Genomic DNA, 15537 nt, shown 5'->3' with positions numbered 1-15537 from the left:
GAAAGAAAGAAAGAGGGAGAGAGAATGGTTGTGAGAATAGTTGTGAGAGATAAACAAAGAAAGAAAGAGAGATAATGTTTTCAGTCTCCCAAATGATGGATTGCCAGGGAGGCAGGTGACAGCGTGTCAGTGGAAGAGTGAGAGATAGAGAAAGGGGAAAGATAGAGAGAGGGGAGAGAAATGAGAGATTCGACTCAAACACCACACACACCACAGACACGCGCATTCTGTGGGTGGGTGTGAGCTGGAGACACCCAGACATCACTGTATTTGACAGGCTGCACTCTGCCTAGTCAGAGAGGGAGGGAGGGAGAGAGAGAGAGAGAGAGAGAGAGAGAGAGAGAGAGAGAGAGAGAGAGAGAGAGAGAGAGAGAGAGAGAGAGAGAGAGAGAGAGAGAGAGGTGGAGATAGAAGGCCGGGCCTCTTAGAACCATCACTCTGTACAGTCCTCATTTACCTAGCTATCACTCAGACTAGAGAGGAGCAGAGGAAGGGGATGACATGTGAAAGGGAAGGAGGGAGGGGATGGAGGGGAGTGAAGAGAGAGACATGTTTAGAGGCAGAGGTAGAGAGTGGGGAAATTTAAATAGAAAAATGAAGGGAAGTCAAAAAGGGTGATAGTGGAGAGTGGAGGGAAGGGGTGAAGGAGGAGACACAACCTGCACTCTTTATTTGACTATCCATCATCAGTATTTGCTAGTGCAATTTAAGGAGGGAAGAAGAGAAGGAGAGGGCGTGGGGAGTAGGGACGGAAATGTATACAGAGACAGAATGAGCAATAACAGAGACTTGCTATGGAAACGGAGAGAAAGAGAAAGAGATGGAGAGAGATGAGACATATAGGGAGACTTTCCACTGAGCCGCTTCTCTCAAACTCCCGTCCTATCTTCGAGTCAACTTATGACACACACTTGCCTCAGGAACTGGATGAGACATTTGCATTTACACACACACACACAACCCATGCTACCCTTGGGACACACGGTCATCCTCAGAAAACATCTATAAAATGAGAGAGTAAAGTAAGGAGATGGAGCATAAAATCAAAAATTCAGGGTCATTTCCGTATGTTATACGGTCTACAGCAAGATGAACAAACCTAGAAGAAGCAAAAACAAGAACTGAAAAAAAAAATTTTGCTCTTACTCTTTCTCCACCAACCCCTCTTCCCCTCTCTCTCTTCTTCTCCCTCCCTGTCTTTCTCACCCCCCCCTCCCCCAGTTTCTCTCACCGACAGACAGACTCACACTGGGACTATCAGCATGCCGAAACACACAACCAGGCATTCTGTAGAAAGGAGATGATTAATTAGTTAGCCAGCAGTCAAGTCAGAAGAAAGGCTTGTCTATCACGGTATCACTCTGAGCCCCCCTCTCCACCCCCCACACACACACCATCAGTCAATGTTCTGACTAAAGAGAGAGGGAGACGGGGTAGGGAGACGGGGGTGTAGGACTAGAGATAACGAGAGGGCGCTAATTAATTAGCACCCATTTTCCTTTTGTACTGCTAAGTCTCAATTGTGCCCGACGAACTCTTGGCCCCCCGTTAGCTAAACCCTAATCATGCACGGGAAGGAGCATGGAGCTGGGGGAATGGACGTGTTCTCTGCCGTGTGTGTGAGTGTGGCATGTGTCTGTGTGAGAGAGAAAGACACTGATTGAAAGAGTGTGGACGGGTGTGTGTGTGGTGTAGAGAAAGACAATGTGGAGGTGTGTGCAGTGATGGGAAGTTAGGAGGGCTTCTGTGTATGTGTGCATGGATACATTTGTGCTGTATGCGCATGTGTGCGTGTCTTCATATACTTGGCTAGACAGTGTGTGTGTGTGTGTGTGTGTTTGTGTATGCGAGAGAGACAGAGATAGAGAGACAGACAGACAGACAGAGATAGAGACATTAGAGCATGTCCAGTCATGGATTTTTCTCATTTACCCCTGACATAAATGTTTTTGGTGGCACTGTGCCAAAACATCTGATCAGAGAGAAAGAGAGAGAGAGAAAGAATAGAAACAAGACGAGACAGAGCTGTGTCGTCTATGAAAAACAGAAAGCCTCCTGTCAAGACACACCATCCATCATAGCCTCATCATTGATGCATCCCTCACTGGTACTCATGCAGTAAGAAGGGAGAGAGAGAAAGAAGGAGGGAGGGAGACAAAGAGAGAGGCAAGAGAGGGAGAGACAGAAAGAGAACGAGGGAGAGAGAGACAGACAGAGTGAGAAAAAGAGAGGGGGAGAGAGAAAGAGAGGGAGGGAGGAGGGGAAGGAGAACAGTACACTGTACACATACAATGAAAAAAGTAGAACAAACATACATTATTATCATCTGCTCGTCAACAAAAGACACTTCTCCCCCTTATCCATCATCTCTCTCATGATAGGACTCTCAATACATAACTGTGCTTGGTAACCTTCTAAGATACATGTACTTATGTACACACATTCACAAACACACTCACAAACACACACACACCTACACACTGCCCCTATTCATCCCTCATCACATGACTCCAACTGGATGAGGAAACCTTTTTTCTGCTGTTTTTCCCCAAATTGTATTTCTCCTTTTGAATCCCTCCATCCATCTCCTGAAATCCTATTTTCATGACAAACAATAAGACACACACAGTCACTCCATCACTGCCCCCCCCCCCACCCACCCCCCTCCCCAATATCTCCTCTGTCAGACGCAGCCTGGAAGACAAAGAGGGAGGGGGAGGGGAGACGAAAGACTGAGGGATGCCACTAACTCCTAAAAACCATGAGAGGTTAAATGTGTTTGTGCGTGCTTGTGTTTCATGGGAAGGACAGTAGGTAAGAGTGTGTGTAGCATATACATCATCCACACAGTAAGAGTGTCATTATCTCTGCAGATTACAATCCCTTGCACGCACACACCAGCAATCACTTTCCAATTAAAAGATCTTGTCTGAGCTGTATTTGGCATGGAGTGCTTGACAGGTTATAAATCAATTTACACTGAAGATATTGAGGGCCATTTTTAGTAATCAAAAGGGTTGTTATCTCAGAAACACAACTTTTATCTACATCTTTTACATTTTCATTACATTTCATGTTTTCTTCATTTAGCAGATGCTTATGTCTGGCCAATACACAAGTGAAGAGACCAACAGTAGAGTAGAAGGAATAGTATTAACTTACAGTATTATTCTAGTTTAAATACATTTGAAATCCTTTCAAATCCTTATGTGTCATTGATTTATCTTCTCTGGCTTAAATGGGACCGACGGTATAGTCCCACTCCCACTTGTTACTCCAGGCAAAGAGCATTTACTATTTGAATAGAGGTCCAGATTCAATTGATTCTTTCATCTAAATGTACACAAACGTACACGGGAGAGACACTGGGAGCACACTGTGTGACACCAGGCGGTGGGTGAGAAGCTTTTGTAGCATTGAACCAGACACAGACAACTGGCAGCCAGCAGGCACAGCCATGAAGTCAGGACCTCACTCATTCAATCAAGATGTAACACACAAATGACATCCTGCTAAGTTGGTAGAGAACAGTGTGTGTGTGTGTATGTGTGAAGGTATGTCTGGGTTTGTATCTGACTGACAAACCACAGACAGAAGCTACACAGCAGTCAGCTATTTAAGCTAGCATTAAGCTAGTATTACTCACCAGTCTTGTCGATTTTGTCATTGTGTGATTTCACCACTTCCAGACCAGGAAGACATGGACATGGGCCCTCACACTTGGGAGAAATGCCCTTTCCTGATGTACACGCCTGGAACTCCAGCTTACACTACAGAAACAGACAGAGAGATTTGAAGACAATGTTGTATTAATGTAGAAGCTGTAGCAGAGAGTCAACAGACAAAGCATGGTACCATCCACACCTTTCTCCTACCCCCGACAAGGGAACGGTCTTTCCCCCTTTTGTCCTTATCTCCCAGAGCAGGAGCTTCAAAGCCCTGACCCAGCATGGGGTCAGGAACACAGGCCACATGGTCTCACAGTATCAGACAAAGGAGTTATGAGGAAGAACTTTCTTGTGTGGATTTACAAACATATCCTCAAGGACTACATGGCTCATGGACACTAATTCAATGACAGTAGTTGATGTGTTATAATGTGTGTTTGTCTCGTTTACCTAGAACGTTGTTTAATTGATGTTTGATTATAACTCCCCTTCAGGTATAGTTAAATCAGTCAATCTTGGTATCAAAATAATTGTATCATACTAACAAAACCAGTTATGAACATTGTATTGTTATATTCTGAAGTTTAAGCATTCCATCGACATTTGAGATAACGGAACTCAAAGCTAAAAGCCACTTCACACCTCTGGGCAGGTCCCAGAACGACGCCCAGGTGGAAGTAACTGACCAATGAGAGAGGTCAACTTCACATGGATAAAACCCCGTTCTTTGGATTATAAAACCCCCAAAAGTACAATCACCCCCGCTTGTTCGTAGGATTAACCTGAGGTGAACGCGTCACTCTCTAACCTATTCCTCATAACCTGCACATTCACTTAGCGCCCGGAACTTTGACGAGAGATTCCATTTTCTATTCGTTGGACATAACGAACCATTGACTCCATTCTTCAAACCGACAAAAGTAACTGTGATTTGCAATATGTCTTACTTGTGACATATTGGAATGTTGTGATTTAATTGTTGATGTTTGATTGTATTTTACAAATGATTTAAATTAACCATTGGTAGGTCAGTTGCCATTGTTACTCTAGAAGCCTCTTCTTCTCTTCCTCTTCCTCAGCTTCTTACCCTCCCCCTCCACACGCGCTCTAAGCAACCATTGTGTAGTGCGCTCTCATTAGAATTTAGGCCTACTGTACTGCTTTAGCCCAACTAACCCATAACTTATCTGGTATGTGTTCACTATAATTACATTCTCTTAAATAAATCATTGTGTATAATACTCGCTTATCTCTCACGTTATATGATCTGCTCTACTTTCATAGAATTCACCACTTAAGATTAGACTGATAATTACGAGTGCTATTATTCAATGTTATCAAATAAGGTTCCTCTGCTCCTTTCACAAATCAGAGGTGGTGCCCCCAAGAACTACTATACTTCATTATAAACTAAGTATTGCTAATCTTAAACGTGCAAACCACGCTACAAAGCTATTCCAAGGGGTGCATGCCTGGAACTTCGAAAAACACAACATAAACACATATATATATATATATATATATATATATATATATATATATATATTTGGGGGAAGTTTTGTATTTTCATATGACAGGTATGCATACCTGCAACCCAAGGGTAAGGTTGTATTTGTTTGCATAACATGCAGAAGTGCATTCAAACTACAAAAGACACACAGTTTTGCGGTAAATGTAGAATTTGTTTCCCTAATGTACCAGCAAAGATGTCTGGCTTGCTGCAAACCAGATAAGCCTAGGAATGATGGGAAATGAAGTCTTTCACAAAAGATGTCCAGGCCATGCATCTCCCAACTCTTTATCTCCAAACAACAGCATATACAAAACAACAATTACAACCAGAATGTTGGTACAACAAGCCTGAAAGCATGAAACCAACCCTCCTGCCTGTATAACCAAGCTCAATGAGAGCAAACAAGAAATAAATAATCAAAATAGTCAAGTCACCCCAAAAAAATCCAATCACAAACTACCTCCCAGCAATATAATGAGGCTTCAGATGGATAATGTAAATTCTGCCTGGGAGGATCTGGAAGTGTCGCTCCTGCTAACACACACAGAGCGTGCGCACACAGATACACAACCCTCTGGTCTCAGCTTTCCTACTAACACACACAGAGCGTGCGCACACAGATACACACCCCTCCGGTCTCAGCTATCCCGCTGACACTTCCAATTTCACACCTTCTAATTTAAATCCATCACTTCCTCCATGACAGTTTGTAGATAGCGGGACTAATGTCGCCTAATGAAATTTGTTGACAAAGGTACGGTGGGGGCCCAAGTCTACACATATTGAATTACCTGTCTGTTGAAGGAGCTGCGTGTGTGCGGGTCATTTGTGTGTCATGCACGTGTGTGTGTGTGTCATGCACGTGTGTGTGTGTGTCATGCACGTGTGTGTGTGTGTCATGCACGTGTGTGTGTGTGGGGGGGGGGAGATATACCCCTGCTGGTTCAATTAACTGTTGCTAATGTCAAGGAAACATGGTTGACTTTTAAGAAGACCCAAGAATCTTTAGGAAAACATCTGCCACTATCTGCACCATTATGATGTGTGTTTTAATGAGACGCATGCCTTGGAAAGTACCCAGCAAATTAGAGACGAGATAGGCAGAAAATGCTGTGAAAAAACACCAACGTGGAGAAAAAGGGAGAGAAACAAATAATGAGAATAATGAGGAAGTCAGATTGAGAAAGACTGTGTGTATGTGTGTTTGCGCGGGCAGTGGATGAGAGTAAAGCAGGACTACCTATTTGGAGTGCAGAGGGCTTACAAGAGTTTCCAGAGAGAGAGAGAGAGAGAGAGAGAGAGAGAGAGAGGGATGAGCAGACAGAACAGTGGAGGAGGAGAGGAGAGACGGAGGAGAAGTGGAACGACTTAAGGGAGAGGAGGAAAACCGTAATGGAGCTTCACCCAACAGCCAAACATCTCTCCAGAGATGAGAGATTTGAAATGTGTGCATGTGTGAACTTGTGTGTACTTGTGTACGCTGTGGAATGTGTAAACATATATTACCAGGGCTCATATTAGTCACTCCTAAATATGTGCGTGCGGCGAAAGATCACGCAAAGCAATTTCATATATTTGGAACCAGATTCCTTTTACAGCTAGCTGAGGTTAAACACTCCAAGCTTTCACAATGATCTTTGGGGCAGGAGGGGGGGCAACAACAGATGCCCCCTTCACTCCATTTGGGATGGATAAGGCAATTCTTGAAGGGGTGTGTGTGGGGGGTGTGTGTATGTGTGTGTGTGTGTGAGAATGAGAAAGGGGGAATAGAGAATGTGAGTGAGTGAGTGCATGTATATGAAATTGAGAAAAGGGGAGAGAGAGTGTGTACATAAAGTGTATGAGTGTTAATGTGAGTGTCTCAGTGTGTGTGTGTGTGATGGGTGTGTGTGCGCAGGAGGTTTAACAACCAACTCTGCCAACAAGATGGGGACTGAACGATCCCTGTGTGGCTCTGTGTCTCCACTTCCTGCTCAGCGAAAACCCAGATTAGTTTGTGTGTGTGTGCGTGTTGCGGGACGCATTTGGCTATTAAAGGTCTCAGATTCCTTAGTTCTGTTATCACCGTAAAGGTGACGGGTGGGGGAGTGGGAGGAGAGATGATTGGAGAGGTGGTAGAGAGAGGGAAAGTGAACCAAACAGAGAAGAGAAAAGGATGGAGAAGAGGGAGGGGGGGTTACTTTTTTCTCATTCTCTCTCTCGCTAAACGAGGGAGCCCAGAATCAAATCGCAGTGGCGGACATAGTTCATTCATGAGGCCATCCATCATGGCTGACGCAGTCATTTACGAAACGCCGTCATCCCCAAGCAACCACCAGGGGTGTGTATGTGTGCGTATTGAGGCCATTTATATGTATCCATGGAACAGTGTGTGTGTGTGTGTGTATGGGTGTGTGCATGACTGTGGTATGAGTGTGAGTGTGTGTGTGTGTGTGTGTGTGTGTGTGGGTGGGCAAGGAGAGGACGATGAGAGGAGGAGTGGTGATGAAGGGTGGCAGAGGGTGGCAGAGGGTGAAGGGAGATTTTCCAACCGAGAGAACACTGTGGTGACAGTCAAGTGTGATATTTGACCCTGTTCTCAGTTTATGATGGAGGAGAGGGAAGGAGAGGGAGAGAAAGAAAGGAAGAAGACAATTGGGGGAAGGGGGGGGTTAGGCAGGTTGTCATTACCAGATACAATAGTTCAAACTGAAACAACAGGGAGCTGGAAACATGATTATGGTGATTACGAGAGCATACTCCTCACAAGAGGAGAGAGCAAGAGAGGGAGGAGAGAGACCGAGAAGAAGGTGAAAGAGAGGTTTGAAAGCAGTGACAAGAGAGAAAGAGTAGAGAAAGAGCACAGTAGAAAGATGAGACAGGAGGTAGCTGCTATGATATCTGAACAAAATACATAGAAGAGAGGGGGGCAGAAGAAAACAAAAGCCAGAGACAGGGAGAGAGAGCGGTTCAGAGAGAGAGGGGAGGTGTGGACGTCTCACCTTGGAGGAGTAGGTGTGGCCATCAGAGCCACAAACTGGGCTCGGGTGGATGACAGGGCACGGCCTACATGTCCCATGGGCCCCTGCTGCAACCAGGTGTTTGGGGGCCAGACTTCCTTTACGGGGCTTCACACTGGATAAAGACAAAGAGAGAGAGAGAGAGAGAGACAAAGAGAGAGAGAGAGAGAGAAAAAAGAGCGGTGGGAGGAAGATGATTGAGTAAGAGATCAGAATGGTAGAATATGAACTTGTTTGTCTATGCGTACAGTGTGTGGGAGTGGGTAGTGAGGTCAAAAGTAAAATAGACCCAGCACTCCCTCCTCTCTCTCTCTCTCTCTCTCTCTCTCTCTCTCTCTCTCTCTCTCTCTCTCTCTCTCTCTCTCTCTCCCACCTCTTTAGTCTGAAGTGGTCTCTGTCCAGTTATGTATCCATCACCATGGGCGCTCTCTTGATTTCAATGGCCTCCTGGAGATTGTGTCTACCCTGGCACTGTGTCTGTGTGTGTCCCTATCCCACTGTGTGTGTGTGTGTGTCTCCCTATCCCTGTGCTGTCAAACCAACACCACCTCTTCCTCTCCCAGCAGGTGTCTTGCTTAAACCCCGGTTCTCTTCATTAAGGTCTACAGTTTGACAAGTCTCACACACTTACACACAGACCCACACAGCTGGATGGTGTTACAGTTAAATTAACACTAAGTGATTTCGACAAAGCCCACCAGGTAAATTAACCCATTCTTCTCAGACAATGTCAAACCTAACAACCCCTATGCCTCAAGAAGTATTGTTATACTGAGCCCTAAAAGGGGTGCCCTGGACTTTTATTTGACAAAACAAGGTGTGTGACTGTTCTATTTGATTCTATCCTGCCATTGCTCTGGTGCTTGCTTAACTCCTCTAGTTACGTTTACACATCCATGAGGCGTCTGTAATTATGAGTAAGTAGCAATTACTACCACTCAATGCCCATTGCATAATTAATATTTGTATTAAACTGAAGAGGACCAGGCCCAGAGGGCACGTCAGCACCCTCCTCTTCCTCTCTGGAGCTTCTCTCCACTTTCATCCTTTCCTCTTCTCCCTCACCCACTCATCCATCTGCTATTCCCTCTTCTTCAGCCCCTCCTCTCCTTCCTATTTCTCACCTCGCATTGCCCTTTTTTCCCTTCCCCTATCATCTCCTCCCACTGTTCTCTCTCAGAGAGCTGTGAGACCAGCATGGAAGCTTTTCCACCAATCAGAGGCTTGTTGCCAGGTCATGGTTGGAGAGGTTGAAGAGCAACAGGAGGGAGGATGGACAGTAGGAGGCTGATTTTTGGATACACACATGTACACACACACACACACACACATTCACAGGCTGTGAGGGTGGCATCCAAACTTAGTCCTACGTTAGTGAACACAACATTTCTGGATTTTTTGGATGAACAAACGCCTCCCGTCCTCGCTACAAAACAGGTATTGTATTTTTGCCTGTCAAGAAGGTTGCTCCAGTGATCTGTTTTTCTCCAGCAGGGTGTGTGACTATGTGTGTATGTTACTGCAAGAAAGACAATGTGTATGTGTGTGTGTGTATGTTTATCTAGAAAGGGAGAATATACATGTGCGTATTTGCCTAATCATATCTGTATCTGTTACCTGTTTGTGCGTGTGTGTGTGTGTGTGTGCGTGTGTGTGTGCATGCGTACATGTGTACATTTACATTTATGCATTTAGCAGACGCTTTTATCCAAAGCGACTTCCAAGAGAGAGCTTTACAAAAGGGCATAGGTCACTGATCATAACAACGAGGTAGTCCCAAACACTGCAACCAGCCTTTTATTTGACATGCATGCACATCTGTATGTCTTACCTGTGTATTGGCTGATTGTGGTTGGTGCAGATGGCGGTCTGGTAGTCATGGCTGACACAAACTTTGTGAGTGGGGCAACGCACCTTCACACAAGGATCCTTGGTGGCGTCCAGGCCTATGGAGAGAGAGAGGAGACACATGGATTTAAGACGCACACACAAAAAACTCCAGGATGCATCAAATTGACATCAGTTCATCCCAGAACCAGATACCACTGACAGTCCATGACTGTCCATCCAACCTCTACTAATACAACACAACTGTCATCGACCTGAGAATGTTACTGCATGTGGAGGAAAGATTAGAACTAGAAGTAGAAATGAAGAGAGGTAAAAAAGGAGATATAAATAGGAGCAGGTAAAGAGAGTGTTTTCGAAGTGTGTGTGTGTGTTCGGGTGCGCATGTGTGTGTGACTAACGGAGTGACTTTCCACCCAGACACATTGACTCTCAGAACGCCCTACTGTCGGCTTCCACATCAATCTCCACGGCAACATAATCGCAGAGGCAGCGAGTCACAGGTGGACAGCGTCCAAGGTGACGGAGATCAAAGCCAGGGGATCATTCCGAGCGTCCTGTCATTTCACGCTACGCTGAAGACGCAAACACACCCACAGAGGACAGAGGGAGAGGAGAAAGATGGGAAGAGAGATGAGACAGAAAGAGAGAGAGAGGTTGATGGAAAGCAAAAAAGAGAGAGAAAGAGACAAAGAGAGAGATGGTAGAGGACGATGAGAGAGAGGAAGAGAGATAGAGACTGTTAAAAAGTAGAGGAGGGTAAGAGAGAGAAGAGAGAACCTCCTAGAATGCCCAGGAAGAGGCGGCCATCCAGTCATCTTCAATCAGCTCTATGGCTTCCTGCTACGTGCTTGAGGGAGACAGATAACACAATATAATCAAACAGCCTGTAAGTGTTCTGTCCAGCAGCAGCAGCAGCCTGCCAGCCTGGATCAGATGTGTGTGATGCAGCAGAAGATGCTTTGGACAGTCCATCGCAATCGCTACCAACGACCCCAGAAACCCAGGCGACAACAAACTCAAAGATCAAAGGGAAACCAAAACAAGAGTGGGCTTGAGCTTGCCTTGGTATTCATCTTCACCAGATGCTACAAAATGGGGAGTAAAGACACCCACTCTCTGAAATCCCACATAACTTCAAAGGCTACAACTAAATTACTCAAGGCCAATGTTCGGCTTAGCCCTCGAGAACCTAGTTAGCATGGCTGCTAACTTCACAACAGTGAGTGGATGGGTCTTAGATAGACAGGCTAATGGCGCATGTGTGCGTGTTTGTGTGTTTGTGCTTGCAGCAGTGTCTGACGTGCCGCACTTGATGTGAACACGACAGATCCTTGAAGGCTCTTTGACGCGGCGAACACACGCTAAGCACACAGGCAAACACACACAAACAATACCAGAGTTTGAAATCATAAGGAAGCTTGTTGTAGAACCTGGACCAACCGCTGTCCTTTTGTGCTTCTCCTGCAGCTTCCCACTCTGCACTAAAGAGAAAGCAAGACAGGTAGAACTGGTCTGTAAATATACGGAACTGCCAAGAAATGTCAATCTATATATCTTCCTCTTCTACCTCCTCTATCTTCTTTCGATCAGACACCCACACACACCCACACACCCACACACACCCCCACACAAACATTTGCCCGTTGGAGGACGTGGCGTGCAAGGCGTGGCGTCTATCAGCGTTGGCGGAAACTCATCCGATTCCTCCCTCGCTCTGAAAATGAGTTTCTCGCCGTGAGGGAAATGAGAGATGAGAGCTGGACAGGGGGCCGGCGGGGTTGGAGGGGATGTGGTTAACAAAGAGGGTCGGAGGACAACTGAGGACAAATACAGGAGATCTCCGTCTGTGTGTTCTCAGCCAAATAAGGCAGGTAGACATTCTGGACATTTAAATGGATAGGAGGAGAGGGGGTGGAGGGGATCTGAAAGGAGAGGGAAAAAAGTCAAGGAAAAGAAAGGATAGGGAAAGGATGAAGGGGAAAGGGGAGGAGAAGATGAGAAGAAGTGGAAGGAGGAGAGGACAGTGAAATAGATAATAAAGGAGAGGATGTAAGAGAACAGGGCAGGGGAGAGGAGGGCAGAGGCGAGGAGATTAGAGGAGAGGAGAGAAAAGAGGAGAGCCCTTATCTGTCTATCCCAGGCTTGAGTGAGCAGCACTGGCCGTTTAAGCATCCAATCAATTCTAATGCAGGAGCACTGCACCACGTTAAGCTATCTCTCTCCCTTTCTCTCATGCACACACTCACAAACACACTCCCACACTCTCTCACTCTTCAATTCACCATTTCTCAGTCACTCTCCCTCCCGTTCTACCTCATTCCCCCTTTCACTGTAGCAAATCCCTTCTCATTTCTCTTAGTGTTTAACCCCGACACCAACTCTCTCTTACTGTCTCTGTTTTCTCTTGCTCTATCGTTCACAGACACGTGGTGCACGCCACACGGCCAGACCGACGGAACAACTTCACTTTTCGGGCACCGTCAGGCTTGCTGTTACCGTGGCGACGCTACGGGACAAATGAAATAGCTGTGGGAGCTAGGTCATCCGATGAACGAAATAAAACACAGATGCTGAATAAACGGCTGAGGAGAGAGTAGGTGTGACATGAGATTAATCAATGCACCGTAGAGGTGGGATGGGGTGCTGCTTAGCTGGCGAGAGACAGAAAGGGGGGTGGAGGAGAGAGAGGGAGGTGAGAGAGGGAGGGAGAGAGCTCGAGGGCCAGGGTCAGGGAACGGGAGGGAGAGGAGGGGGGTTACAAGACTGTGTGTGTCTTTGAAACGTATCCCACAGTGTGCCATCAAAAACGCTGGTTGACGTGCGAGCGACAGCTGTCGAGAAACAGACACAGCGCTAGAGCTCGTCTCTCCTGACACACACACGCACACACACACCAACGTGGTCAGTACACACACATCCTATACACACACATTCTCACATACACACACACACAACTTACCAAGCACATACATCCCCAAACACACCAACCCCAGTGTTTGCATGTGAGGTTGATAGCTCCCTGGGGGGCAGCAACAGTGTCTGTGCACAGGTGGCATTGAGTTGGCATGGGCACTTAAGAGAGGGCACCAGTACTGGGAGGAGGGTAAGAGTGGCACTATGAAGTGTTCAAGGCCTCTCTGTGTGTTGAATATTACATACCTATCCAGTGTGTCTGGGTTTTTGTTTGTCCTCTTTTAGCTAGAACATTGCTACTCATCTGACAGACAACTTAATTGCTAACCCAAGTCACCTTAACACTCTGGTGGGACATCAGAGATAAGGGGGCTGTGTGGGAGATACACACACACACTGGTGAACACACACACACTAAAGTAGACACACCGACTGTGGAGCACAGAAGCCCATTACATTTTCATTTCTTAAATAAGAATTCACTTTTTGTTTGCTTTTATTCACATCACACACAAAAACACACAACTTCACACAACAACAAATACACAGCCATTAACACACCCATAAACACAAAGGTCAAGGTATTCATTAAAGCTTGGCACATCCTGATTATAAATCGACTGCAAAACTGAGAGCAAATTTTATGCCACAGTTGTTAATCACTCCCTATTTCTTTCCAGTGTGTGTCTGTGTGTGTGTATCTGTGGGTTTTGTCCATAATCAGAAAACTATTTGCTATATAAGGCCTTCACTGAGTAAATTTCACAAAGGAATGGGCTATTTGTCATTTTAAGATAAAATACCCAGGGCCTCATTTATTAACATTGCGACCGCAGCTTAATCTGCACCTTTGCCCAACCGCAAATAGCGGACGATGTATTTCAATCAGCGCCCATTAGTGTTAATTAGCGCGCCGTTAAAAGACGGGAAAAATCGCCTGCATGTTACTGCCACCATGAGTGCTTTGAGGAGAACAAAAAAAAAGTTCAGTGAACAGGAGCTAGAAATATGCACACCCACTTTCCCTTATACCCTCCCAGCAGCGGTAATCTGCGTTTTTACTCAAGTGCACTCGCTTTGTAAATACGGTGTTATGTCTTTACCTGCTATTTCATGCCTGACATGGGCGCAATCCTGTTAGTAAATGAGACCCAATGATCCAATGGTGTTGGATTTTAGAAACATCTCTTGATCACACACACACAAACACATGCACTGCTGTACAAAACAGTGTTTTCTTCACTGTTTTAACAATTTATTTTGTGATAACATCTTTCTAGTCGTCTTTCGAAAGTCTTGAATTTAGCTTGAGTTTTACCATTCCTACATACATTGCCCCAAAATATGTTCATTCACGTACAGATTTCCCCCGGTGTGACATAGATGTTTTTAAGACCCCCTTACAATCCAGTTCTCAGAACCATTCGAACATGGATAATGTAATGACTTGAGGTTCATGTATTGATTCAGGTATTGATTGGCCTAAACCATCCACCTCCACAAAACCCTTTGGGACTGTAGCCTTCCCACATGGTATCCATGGAGACCTGAGGAGGCAGAGGTGCTGGCTGGTGAGCAAAGCTGGAGGGTTGCTTCTCTGTTCTCCCACGGCAACCCACTGCAGTTATAGAAGGAGGAGCAACTCAATGTCTCTGAAGTTTACTTTGAGCGTGTAAGGTGTGTGTGTGTGTGTACGGTAGGTGAATATGTGTGTTTAGACAAGTATGCCGGCAGGAGTGTGTATGATTCTGTGTATGGGTGTACGGCTGTGTAGGTGGACACGTGGGTGTTTTTAATGATATCCTACTCCAAGAGACAATTGGAGTTCTTATAGCTTATAGCCTGTCATATTTCATTTCTATCACAGTCGAAAACATCAGAATGTTACATCAACTTACATAAACTCTGACACAGGAAGATCAATATTGTTATGGTATGTCCGTGTGTGTGCATGTTAAGGTGTAAAATAGTTATTAGTACACTCAATGCACCTTGCAGTGTCAGAGTTGATTTCATTATTTCACACTGGGGTTAATAATGCAGATATCTCTGAGGGATGATCTTCTCTAAAGCAGAACTTAATTCTCCTCCTCTCTCCTCTTTTCCACTACTTTATCCCCCTCCCCTCCCCTCCCCTCCCCTCCCCTCCCCTCCCCTCCCCTCCCCTCCCCTCCCCTCCCCTCCCCTCCCCTCCCCTCCCCTCCCCTCCCCTCCCCTCCCCTCCCCTCCCCTCCCCTCCCCTCCCCTCCCCTCCCCTCCCCTCCCCTCCCCTCCCCTCCCCTCCCCTCCCCTCCAACAGTCACCCTCTCCTCTTACCTCCTCTCCCCACCCTATCCTTTCCCCTCCCCTTCTCACCTCTTCCTCTGCCCTCCCCCTCCACCCCTCCTCACAACCCCTCTCCTCTTGGGATCACTCAAGCCTTAAAAACAGCCCCATTAGTATTTAATGGCTACAGCAGTTTCTACAGCGCTCCCCACTGAAAACACATTACAGTAGTGCTTTAAAACTCCATTATAAGAGAGGTTAAAAGTGCAGCGACCTGACCTCTCCCTCCCAGATTCTGGACTGCTTTGGGTTCCTTACTCCTCGTAAT

The 15537-nt window shown here is 45.9% G+C and overlaps 1 long non-coding RNA gene across 1 annotated transcript in view; it reads right to left on the bottom strand.

Annotated features, from left to right (window-relative positions):
* Positions 1 to 3650: 3650 nt before the first annotated feature.
* Positions 3651 to 15537, bottom strand: part of LOC146302315 (uncharacterized) — a 30052-nt gene continuing 18165 nt past the window's right edge. Inside the window, exons 3-5 of the long non-coding RNA XR_014756389.1 lie at positions 10012 to 10126; positions 8163 to 8295; positions 3651 to 3770 (exon numbers count right to left, since the gene is read on the bottom strand). This is a non-coding gene — a long non-coding RNA (uncharacterized LOC146302315). The remainder of the gene's footprint in view (positions 3771 to 8162; positions 8296 to 10011; positions 10127 to 15537) is intronic.

The sequence above is a fragment of the Hypomesus nipponensis genome, chromosome 1, assembly GCF_054491055.1.
Source record: "Hypomesus nipponensis isolate SF chromosome 1, ASM5449105v1, whole genome shotgun sequence".
In the NCBI taxonomy this organism is placed as follows: domain Eukaryota; kingdom Metazoa; phylum Chordata; class Actinopteri; order Osmeriformes; family Osmeridae; genus Hypomesus; species Hypomesus nipponensis.
Note: the sequence above shows the minus strand (reverse complement) of the source record. Positions and strands in the feature narration are given on the sequence as shown.